Source organism: Nilaparvata lugens, chromosome 5, assembly GCF_014356525.2.
Source record: "Nilaparvata lugens isolate BPH chromosome 5, ASM1435652v1, whole genome shotgun sequence".
NCBI lineage: Eukaryota > Metazoa > Arthropoda > Insecta > Hemiptera > Delphacidae > Nilaparvata > Nilaparvata lugens.
This window is the reverse complement of record NC_052508.1, coordinates 73,664,633-73,677,304: the sequence shown is the minus strand read 5'-3', so window position 1 is coordinate 73,677,304 and position 12,672 is coordinate 73,664,633. Positions and strand designations below refer to the sequence as shown.

Genomic DNA, 12,672 nt, shown 5'->3' with positions numbered 1-12,672 from the left:
GGGGTGCATTCGTTATGCCATTTTTTTTCCTACTAGCAGGTAACCCTTGCTCCGTAAGAGTCTAATTATTGAAAACTTGACGAACTGACTTCTTGATCTACTGAAATCTTGAAGAATTCAAATTTGCCTTCAACCATCCTCAGTGAATAAAGAATCTATATGCAAAATTCCAAGTTAATCAGTTGAGTAGTTCAGACGTAATAATGCGTCTTTCATGCGAAAGATGTGGTTTCATTTGGCGTGTGCAGTCTGTTCTGCCTGTCATGAGTACGCTTGATTTATGCTTGATGACTTATGATTTACGCTTGATGTACGCTTGATTTACAGTATTGCAAATTTCTGGGGTAGACAATGACTTCTTTTTCTTTTTAATTTTATGTATTGTTGTACGACGTGTATTATGCATCTTGTCCAAGTTATCTCCTCAGGGATACTTATATTGTAGAATGTGTAATGTTATCAGAATATTATTTTTCCCCACCTACTGTCAAAAGTACTTACTTTACTCCCTGAAACATGATACTAAAGTGTCACTTTTTCGCTCTCGGTACTAAAAAGCAGAAAAACTCCCTAGGGAGTAAAAGTGACTCCATTTAAATAACATGGGAAGCATCTCTATTTTGAAAACGTACATTTGGAATAGGTCAGAAGGTCTAAGCTCAGATGAGGAAGCATATAGAGTAGTCATTAAACCAACTAAATTCAATACCTCAACCAGACATTTGATCGATATATAAAATTTATGTTTGTATGCTGAAATTATTATTACAAACTTCATATCACTATACTAGAAAAAATTGATATATTTTTTTCTTTTAATCCATGTTATTCAAAATACCAGCCAACGAATATTACTTATTAACTAATCAAATTTGAAACGGGAACTTCATCATAGCTGTAGTTGTGGCTGTCATTGTTGTTACAACTTTAGCCGACAGATAGTGCTGTCGGAGAACTGTGATTACAAGCCAGCTGTTTCTGTTTACTTTTCAGATTATGTTGTAACACATTGTTTGGTCACATACGTTTTTAAAAATTATTTTATTTGCAGTTTTTATAAAAATGTAGGTGGAGGAAAAATGTTGTGTATATCACGAGTGAAAAATGTTTTTTCTCCCTCAGGAAAATTGTTGCCCTCGGCTTCGCCTTGGGCTTCAAACTTTTCCCTCAGGGAGAAAAAACAGCACTTTTCACTCTAGATATACAAATAACTATTGATTTATCAAATTTTTCATAAACTGAATCCAATTCAATTACTGAATGTGCTCTAATTCAATTTAATCGAATTTTTTACTTTCCTTGCCCTATTACCATAGGTAAGGAAAGTATTGCTTTCCGAAAAAAATTGAGGTACCACAATTTCTAAATTTCTATACGTTTCAAGGTCCCCTGAGTCCAAAAAAGTGGTTTTTGGGTATTGGTCTGTATGTGTGTGTGTGTGTTTGTGTGTGTGTGTGTGTGTGTGTGTGTATGAGTGTATGTGCGTCTCATCTCCCAATTAACGGAATGACTTGAAATTTGGAACGTAAGGTCCTTTCAATATAAGGATCTGACACGAACAATTTCGATCAAAATGGCGCAAATGTAGTCAACAGGGTTTTTCGCGATTTTCTCGAAAACGGCTCCAACGATTTTGATTAAGTTATACCTGAAATAGTCATCGATAATCTCTATCAACTGCCACAAGTCCCATATCTGTGAAAATTCCAGGAGCTCCGCCCCATCTATGCAAAGTTTGATTTTAGATTCTCAATTATCAAGCTTCAGATACAATTTTAACAAGAAAAAATTGAGTGGAAAAGATTGAGCATGAGAATCACTATTTTGAAAACGTACATTTGGAATAGGTCAGAAGGTCTAAGCTCAGATGAGGAAGCATATAGAGTAGTCATTAAACCAACTAAATTCAATACCTCAACCAGACATTTGATCGATATATAAAATTTATGTTTGTATGCTGAAATTATTATTACAAACTTCATATCACTATACTAGAAAAAATTTATATATTTTTTTCTTTTAATCCATGTTATTCAAAATACCAGCCAACGAATATTACTTATTAACTAATCAAATTTGAAACGGGAACTTCATCATAGCTGTAGTTGTGGCTGTCATTGTTGTTACAACTTTAGCCGACAGATAGTGCTGTCGGAGAACTGTGATTACAAGCCAGCTGTTTCTGTTTACTTTTCAGATTATGTTGTAACACATTGTTTGGTCACATACGTTTTTAAAAATTATTTTATTTGCAGTTTTTATAAAAATGTAGGTGGAGGAAAAATGTTGTGTATATCACGAGTGAAAAATGTTTTTTCTCCCTCAGGAAAATTGTTGCCCTCGGCTTCGCCTTGGGCTTCAAACTTTTCCCTCAGGGAGAAAAAACAGCACTTTTCACTCTAGATATACAAATAACTATTGATTTATCAAATTTTTCATAAACTGAATCCAATTCAATTACTGAATGTGCTCTAATTCAATTTAATCGAATTTTTTACTTTCCTTGCCCTATTACCATAGGTAAGGAAAGTATTGCTTTCCGAAAAAAATTGAGGTACCACAATTTCTAAATTTCTATACGTTTCAAGGTCCCCTGAGTCCAAAAAAGTGGTTTTTGGGTATTGGTCTGTATGTGTGTGTGTGTGTTTGTGTGTGTGTGTGTGTGTGTGTGTGTATGAGTGTATGTGCGTCTCATCTCCCAATTAACGGAATGACTTGAAATTTGGAACGTAAGGTCCTTTCAATATAAGGATCTGACACGAACAATTTCGATCAAAATGGCGCAAATGTAGTCAACAGGGTTTTTCGCGATTTTCTCGAAAACGGCTCCAACGATTTTGATTAAGTTATACCTGAAATAGTCATCGATAATCTCTATCAACTGCCACAAGTCCCATATCTGTGAAAATTCCAGGAGCTCCGCCCCATCTATGCAAAGTTTGATTTTAGATTCTCAATTATCAAGCTTCAGATACAATTTTAACAAGAAAAAATTGAGTGGAAAAGATTGAGCATGAGAATCACTATAATTAATGTTCAGTAACATTTTCACCTGAAATTAAAAATAAGCTCGAGATTCGAGAAAATGTGATTATCCAATTGCAAACTCTTGGCAACTGTTGATTCTATCAAATGATTCACTATGAAGAGATTGCAGACCTCGTGGGTCTCCAGCGTTATTGCCCTGTCACCAGCTGGATCAAATCTTAGAACAGTAGACTTGAGATGCGCGGGAACACTAGCGTCAGGTGATCAATTTTCATAACGGCAAGGAAAGTTGTGTGAGTGCGCCAAACCAGATTTTTTCATAAACAAAATACACGAATGAAACATTCACATTACAATTCTATGCATATTATCAGGAAATAAATATTTTCGCCACACTGCACAGAATGCAGCTGTTTTCCAGTCCCTATGTAGATCTGAAAGACCTTGTTTGCAGACGACGTCAGAAAAGGGTTTCTTTTCCGGTCTAGGCCAGAAAGTTGTCTCTTTCCAGCCGCTCATGGAAGTAGTTAATAAGTCATCCGCTAGATCGGGCGAGTGTCCACTTTCATCATCAGCTGAAGTCGCCATGATTTCAGTTCCAGTTTTGAATCAAACTAATTCGCTTCGCAACCAGTTTTATTCAATTATTTATTGTTGATTAGTGCATTTCGAAAAATGCTTGAATGTGACTGTGGTATTCCAAGTGAAATTTTAAAAGAATCTGAAATCCTGACTGCAAATCTTCTACCACTAAAATCAAGAGATAGGTACGATAGCTTAACAAGTACCTATTCTTTATTTCGTATTCTCTATTTATTTTGTCAGCAATACCTGTAGTGTGGCGAAAAATATTGTTTGCACCACGGGCAAAAATGTTTTTCCAGCTCTCAATCTTTTCTTTGAAAACCGATTTCGAGCTGGAAAAATCTCATTTTCTGCTCTAGGTGCGAAATATACTATTCCCCACATAGACTATTGGTCTGTGTGTGGGGAAAGAACTCTTGTGTGTTTGAGGAAATGAAATGTACAAGATTTTAGTCATCTACAGAGCTGCCAACTGTATCATTCATAATTTATTGTTTCCCTGCGACAATATTAATGAGTAATAAGTTCATAAAACGTGATTTATAGCAGAAATAATTAATCAATAGAAATTCACCCTCTGTCATTTCCGGCTATTGTAATAAATGATCTACAAGTTTCTAGCTACTATAGTGAAGTCCACGTTATAATGGCAGTGTTTCATAAGCAATGGTATTGCTATCCTTGTCTATCGTCCAACAAAGCAGATAGCGCTATCTCTTCCTCGCTTTGCTCTGTTGCCAGATCGCCTTTTAACAATGTATAATTAATAATCGATTAACAAAGATTTTATCTTGATTGTGGAGATTCATTATGATAACATTGAGAAATATAATTCATTGCTAGATAGAATATAATTGATTTTTTAAACAAGAATGAACAGTTAATATTACATCAATAAACCTGTATCAGCTACCGTCTATAGAAGACATTGACAAGACAGAGGTTTGGAAACATTGTTCTCCTATCTTTCTCTAGCACTGCAATTGTAATGTGCACCTCACTATAGCAAATGAGATAAATAATCTGAGCCACTAGCCCGGAATAGGCCAGCTAGTCTAGCACTAGCCTTTTCCTTCATCCTCTAAAAAAGTGATGAAAGTAAGAGAAGAAGTTGCGCAAAACAGTAATAAAAATCTTGACTCGTCTTGGAGTGTTGTTGAGAGAGACTCAGACAGCAATCAAGAGCAATAATGAAGGAGAATTGTAGCCTACCAAGGAGAAGGAGAAGAAATAGTAAAAGATGTTGAAAGAGATAAAAAAAGAAGGATTCCGAACAGCAGCCGGCTAAACAAATCCAATTAGATTATTTATTAAAAATGAAAGATCGCAGTCCAGCCCTGTATATCTGTATTTTGAAGTGTATACTATGCTCTTCCCCTATTTGATAGCTTGGAGTTATATCTATATTTGGTTCATCGTTGCTGCGTCAATTTAATAACTCGACAGATTGCCAGTCGGCGCTGGAGAAATGCTCTTCTACCAGTTGAATAGTTAGTTTCTACGAGCAGTTATTATCAGAGATGATCATTTCTCTCGCTGTTTCTCTCCCTTTCTTTCCTCACCCTGTCCCTATCACTCTCTCCTTATCTTCACAAGTTATCTCGCATCCGTTTTCCCCGTCTGACAGCTATATCAAGTTTGTTATCTGTGCCTTTTGTCCCATAAATATTTAAAGACATGCAATGACTGTCAGATTGTCACTCAGTTATTCTGTTGCTGGATTTGGAGTTTGACTACGTCTTCAGAGACGGGTTTGTGATGAAATTATCATCACATGATGAGGCGAGTCGAGTTGATGAGAGAATAAGAATTATAAGGTTACAAATGAATCTTTATTTCATTCTTTAATATCGGGGCAAACTACTGATTATAATGCATTTAGATTCCTAATTAACCGACTATGGTTCTAAGCCTATTTTCAATCCTCTATCATTCCCCGCTACCAAATTGGTAGTACTTGGTGAATCTTTCTACCAATATAACCAGGTTTTTCTTCATACAAGGTCCATCTATGATAGCCTACTCAGAGAAAAGAATAGAATAGAAGAATAGAATATTCATTTTTCAACAATAATACAGAAAATTTCCATACAGTTGAATAACGTCAGGAAGATTTACAGTCAAAAACTTTATAAAAGATAATTCACACGGCAAGTTATTATGTAAATCATACATTAAAATTACATTGGCATACATAAGTAGCATTGAAACACACTACATTCCATTTAAAAATTCGTCAATACCATAGTAACTCTTATCACTTAAGAACCTATATAAGTCTGTTTTAAAGGAATGCGTCCTAGGATTTGAATGAGTTGGCAGCCTATTCAATAATTTCACACCAATATAACTGGGCTTTTTCTTATAAAGAGAAAGTCTATGATACTGAACACTGATATTATTTCTATGCCTGGTAATTATGATGGTGTACATCTGAATTTGTTGTAAAGCTGTTTATATTTTTTACCACTAACATAATCACTTTATAAATGAAAATACAAGGAACTGTGAGAACTGAAAGATTTCTGAATGTATCTCGGCAACTGTGATTAAAGCCTAAACCTGCTAAATATCTTATTGCCCTTTTCTGCAAAATAAATATTTTATTTATGTTCTGCAAAGTTGTAGCTCCCCAAATCGAAGGTACTCCGATTTTTCGATTCTTCAAGGTATAACATCATTCAGGAAGCATGGAATAGAAGAAAATGAACTAATTATTTTTGATGGTTCTCTTCGTTTGTAAATTTCGCCTCCATCCCGGGAAGGACTCCATACTCTTTTGTTCTTCCACTCTGCTATCAATTTTCTACTTTTTTTCGAGACCATTATCCTATAAAACATTGGTTCCGGATGATGTCACTGAGCCTCGTTTGAGCTGAAGCTCGTTTGGTGAATAGATGAGAGACAAAGCTGATTGTTGCCAGATCCTAATTAATGGCTGCAGCTCCTGTTGCACTAATTGGTGCGTCGATTGATTGATTCCTGTGCAAAAACCAGTGAGAACATTCAGATTTAACCTTCCAGTATGATTCTAGACACGATCAATAAAAAACTGTAATAATTATTTTGAAATTGAAATTGAAATTTATTCATAACACTGACAATTCACAAACAAAAGTAAATGAACTTAACAAATCAGTACAATAATTTTCAAAAAATAAAAAACTAAAACTAATTATGATCTAATAATATAGAAATGAGAGAAATATGTAACTAAGAGTTCTGGTGAGTGTAATTCAATCAATCAATCAAAAAATTGTATTAAAATTTACACGATACAATATACATAAAAGAAATCAAAGCACAAACAAAAGCAATCAAAAATAGGCTTCATGGTTTAATTTGAACGAAAAGTTTAAACAGAATAAAAACAATCTAATAATCCGATTACGTTACGTTGAACAATTATGATTATTTGTTATAAACAACAAAAAAATTACTAGGTTTTAAAATATCAATATGAGAGTGATATGAACTTATAAACAAACAATGATTAAGGCTACTCGCTTTGAAATGGAAATGATCGCTCAGGAATAAATAATTTTCAATAATTTGTAAATCGATAATTTAATTCAAATCAACTCAATAGAATATACATAAAAGAAATCAAAACACAAAAAATCACAATCAAAAATAAATTACAAAAATACAAAAACAGGCTTCATGGCTTAATTGGAACGAAAAGCTAAAACAGAATAACTAAACAATAATTTATTAATCCGATTGCATTACGTTGAACAATTATTATTATTTGTTATAAACTAAAGAAAATTACTTGGTTTTCATATTTCAATGAGTGTAATATAGAAGGCATTGACGAGACAGAGGATCGGCAACGTTGTTTCCCTTTCTTTATCCACTGCCATTATAACGTGAAGAATTAATTTTTTTTTAAAAATTTAACGTGAAGAATTAAATATTAATTCATAAACAAACAATGATAATGGCTACTCGCTTTGCAATGCTGTGATCGTTCAGATTATCAACAATGTTTGGTTTTGAAGCATCTGAATTTTTAAACCTACTATGTGAAAATAATGAAGGACTGAAAATTTTGTGAAGTCAACAAAGACTTAACCTATTTGGGACTATGTGTAACCTTATCTAAACTTGGGAGAGGAATAGCACAAGGTTACCTCATTTTTCTCTCCCTATCATTTTTGATGATGTACTTATTGTATTAAGTATCAATTAAAATAAAGAATATGAATGTATTATTATTATGAATGTCAAGTTTCATCAATATTTATCAATAATACTCCAAAATGTCATGCTTAATTTTTCTCTACTCATGATTAAACGTAGAAACCAACAAAGAGACCTCACGGGAAGTTAGGTCAATATGTAATGAATTGGCTGTCAAGATGGGAGAAATATAATTTTTATAATATTGAACGTGGTAACGCGGAAAAAGCAAGTATTCAAAATCATTCATTTTTCACACAAAGGAACAAAAATATAGATTCAATCCATCATTACATACATTCTTTATTGATTGATACAATAAGTACATCATCAAAATGATAGACAGAGAGAAAATAAGAGAATTTTTCTGGTCCTTCTAACGACAAGCTTTAACGACCATAGATTTAATCCGATTTTTTGTTCTGTCCATACTCTATTGTCCACTACAACGTAGACAAATCTTGATGAGGGAACCTGTAACCAACACAAAATTTTTTTGACAACACCTCTCCTTCATCACTTCATATATTTATTATCTATTTATTGTACAAAATACAACAATCATAACATAATTTATGACATTGAAGGGAAAACTAGGCTGAGCTGGTACAAGTTTTCTCCAAAAATTTTGATAAAAAGTTGATGTTGTCCGAAGTTTGAGTTATGATAATAATTATTTGCTTTATATGTTTGATATATTTCATATATGACTCATATATTTTCACCATCATTATTGAGAAATGTTTTTGAAGTAGTTTTCTATAGTTATTTGTGCAACTAGTGCGCAAAGTGACAGTTTGCTGCACCGAAAGAAACGTTTACGCCCGAGCCGTGGGCGAGGGTGGAATGGCTTCTTGAGTGCAGCAGAGGAACTTTGCGCACGTATTTCACATTTAATTTTTCTTAAAGTTACCATTGAATATGAGAAGTGGTTGATTGAATGACTATGGGTAAAATGATGGCTGAAATCCATCAAATGTCTCTGTGTGTGTGATGCTGTTATTTATAGCAACCTTTATTCATCTAAAAATTAATAATCCAATTGAAGTTGAAAATTCTCAGCCAAAGTTCTCATTTTTATTCATTCAAGAATCAGAAAAAATACAGATGGAACAGAAACTTCACATTCAAAATACACGCCAACAGCTTGTTGGCTGAACCGAGCTGCAAGATGGCTGAACACAACAAGATGGCTGAACCGACAAGCGCGCTACCTAGCGGGAAGAATCGTACCTACCTAAGTTTGTTTCATCCAGCTGAAAATTACTGAAACACGATTCAGAAATTTAGACTTTTGCTCATATTAACGAGAAAAATGCTCAAAGTGAACTGAAAAATATTTATAAAAATAACATAGACAACAGAGAATATTTATTGTAGTATTGTTATGTTTTTTATTATTTTTATTTATATGAATATCGAACGGTAATCATTTTACCACGAGATTCGAATTTTATAATGTATATTTGTTAATTTTCTCATTTCTTGGAGTTGAAATAATAATTATCAATAGAAAAGAACTATTATTTATTATTAAATGATGATTATTTAATTATGATTTAGATTAACATTATTCTTGTTTTGGATTCCTAGATTGGGATTTTATCATAAATTTAGGGTAGCCATTGAAATGACTCTTATCGAAATCTAACTAACCACTGTCATTTTTACCAACTTAATTTTTGTTTTCGTGCACTAATCCTCCATATAACGCAGGAACTGACAACGCTAAAATCAAATTAGAAATCCCACTGTATAATTAAATTGATAAAACTTGAGCATTACAACAATGTAAGGAACTGACAATGCTTAAATTAATAATTAAATTTATAATTCTACTGTTTAAATTGAATATTTCTCTAATAGAACTTGAACATTAATTATAAATAGATAAATGAATAGATAAAAAATCATCCATCATTACAGTAAAGGTGCTGAGAGAGTGGAACCGAACCAATATGACTAACATTACAAACCAATAAATTAGCATATCAAAAGGAGAGCGCATGTCACAAGTGTTGCTGAGATATTAATATGTAGCTATATAAATGCTGACGTAATATATCATAACTTTTGAGAGTGGGGAGTGCGTGAGAGTTCAGAAGAAGACGTATAGCTATTCCGTTAAGGTTGGTGCCTCTTGTGAAACATTATGGAAATGGGTGTCCCCTGGTGGGAGGAGAGAGACAGAGAGGGATTGAGAGGTCTTGAAAGAGCAATAAGCCACCTCCACTACTCACTTGCGCGTGAGAACAAACTTATACTTGTGTTAAAGCGGCAGAAGCGGACTGGCTTTCCGTAAATTTGAATCAGCTTTCCGTTCCGCTAAGTTTGGCCAAGTTAGTAGACAGGAAATCGATATGGTAATCTTGGAAGTACTCCGCACCTAGTCCTATATGTGTGTTTTCGGGAGGGTCGAGAGGGTATTAAGTTCTCGAGTTTGTTGTTTGGTGGGACCAACTGGTTGGGGTGTGAGGTTGGGGTTTCCAGTGTGATAATTCAAATAGAAAGAGTCGATTACTACAAATTCCTACAACAATCACGTGCTCCTTGCTTCTATTTGAATAAATTCTGGGTATGGAGCTCGCGGATTGAGCTTGTTATTGGGAGAGCATGCTTTATAATTATTCTACGATCTATTCGATGAGTTAGAATAACATTCTCCCTTCTTCAGAATATTAAGTTTGTTGATTTGGTCCTGCAAAATCGTTTCTTCAATATATGAATATTCCCTATCCTTTTTGTGTAGTTGAGGAGTTGATATTGTGGTAATTATTCATATTGAATGAAAAAGACTAAGAAATTGTCAAAAAACCACTGATTTATTGATAATTAGAAAGACCGGTTTCGGTTATTACACCATTGTCAATCTCTGATAAACTAAAACTAAATACAAGAGCAGCAGAATTTATACTAGTAGGCGAGTAATAAAATTTTATTATCATGGTGATTCTGTTGCATAAGCCGCCATTTTGTCACACCGTTGAGGGGGAGGACTGTCTAGCTAGGCCAATGGCAGGCGTTCATGCCCTCGACCAATAGCAGTACTCGCCTACTAGTATGAATTCTGCTGCTCTTGTATTTAGTTTCAGTTTATCAGATATTGACAATGGTGTAATAACCGAAACCGGTCTTTCTAATTATCAATAAATCAGTGGTTTTTTGACAATTTCTTAGTCTTTTTCATCCAATATTCCCTATTATCGTGATAATTATGTAAAATATTTCTTGTTTTATTATTATTTATATATTATAGATTTATTATTGGTTTTGAAGCATCTTAATTCAAAAATCTACTTTGTGAAAATAATTAAGGACTGAAAATTTTGTGAAGTGAGCAACTACAATTCTCAACCTATTTCGGACTATGTGTAACCTTATCCTAATTTGGGAGAGAAATTTGGGGAGGATATTATTTTATATCCTTCTTAGAGAATATTTGTTGGAATACCACCGATTTATGAAGTTACATTACAATTTTATATTATCGTTATTGTAATAGTTGCATTTAATCTTTATTCTCATCGAATTATTATTTATACTGTGTGAAATTCGTTGGATAATTAGCATTACCGTAATTTAATGTAAATTAGTGTAAAAGCCAGTGAATATTGTAACATACATAAATAAAGAAATCTAATGTAGTCTCAGTCTCTCTACCTTCGACTTTTTCACTCTCTCTCTCTACCTTTCTTTTTCTCTCTCTCAGTCTCTCTACCTTCGACTTTTTTTTCTCTCTCTCTCTCTACCTTTCTTTTTCTCTCTCTCAGTCTCTCTACCTTCGACTTTCCACTATCTCTCTCTCCACCTATCTGTATCTCACTTTCTCTCAGTCTCTCTACCTTCGACGTTTTCTCTCTCTCTCGCTCTCTATTGTGAGAGAGTGAGAGGTAATGCAGACAGTTTTGGACAGTTACAAAAACATAATATTGGGTAGCTGTTTATATTTCTATATTGTTGAAAAACGGTTTGGCAACTTTGCTGAGCTATAAATTAATTGATAGCCCTACCTGCTTTGTTGAATGCTAGACAAGGATAGCAACACGAGTATATTTGTTAATTAAAGACCATTTTAAATATTTTTTGCGATTGTGAATGAAGATTTTTGTTTGGATTTGTATTTTGAAATTAATTAATCTGATGAATTCAAAATTGTGGTAGATATCTTTTTTTCTACAACTGTGTGTAAAATAGTTATTTGTATATCTAGAGTGAAAAGTATGACTTTTTCTCCCTGAGGGAAAAGTTTGATTTGCAACAATTTTCCTGAGGGAGAAAAAGTATTTTCCACTCGTGATGTACACAACATTTTTCCTCCATCTACATTTTTTTATAGAAACTGCAAATAAAAGCATTCCAATAACTTACGTATTGGTGACAATGTTTCCAACAACATAACCTAAAATCTAAAACCTAAAAACGGTCGTCTGATTGGCACTGCCGATTGCGCTATCTATCGGCTAAAGTTGTAACAAATTATATCAGATGGGTGTTTACCAAAAATGGCTGACTCCAGATCACGCGGTTCAGATTTGAATTGCAGATCAAAAATATTTGTTCGCTGGTATTTTGAATAGGATAAACTATTTTAAAAATTGTATAAATTTTATCGTCCACTAATATTAAGAATATAATAATTATCATACAAACATATATTTCATGAGTTGATCAAATTTCTGGTTGTGGTATTGAATTCAGTTGACTCAATGACAGACACCTCTATTATGCTTTCTTATCTGAGCTCAGACCTTCTAACCTATTACAATGTAAGTTTCAAAATAGAGATGCTCCCCATGTTATTTAAATGGAGTCACTTTTACTCCCTAGGGAGTTTTTCTGTTTTTACTACCGAGAGCGAAAAAGTGACACTTTAGTATTAGGTTCCAGGGAGTAAAGTAAGTACTTTAGACAGTA

General features: G+C 33.6%; 1 protein-coding gene across 1 annotated transcript in view; it reads left to right on the top strand.

Moving 5' to 3' along the window:
• The window catches only part of LOC120351574, a gene marked incomplete at its 3' end in the record, with an annotated part of 256,312 nt that overhangs the window by 110,511 nt on the left and 133,129 nt on the right, over positions 1 to 12,672 (top strand).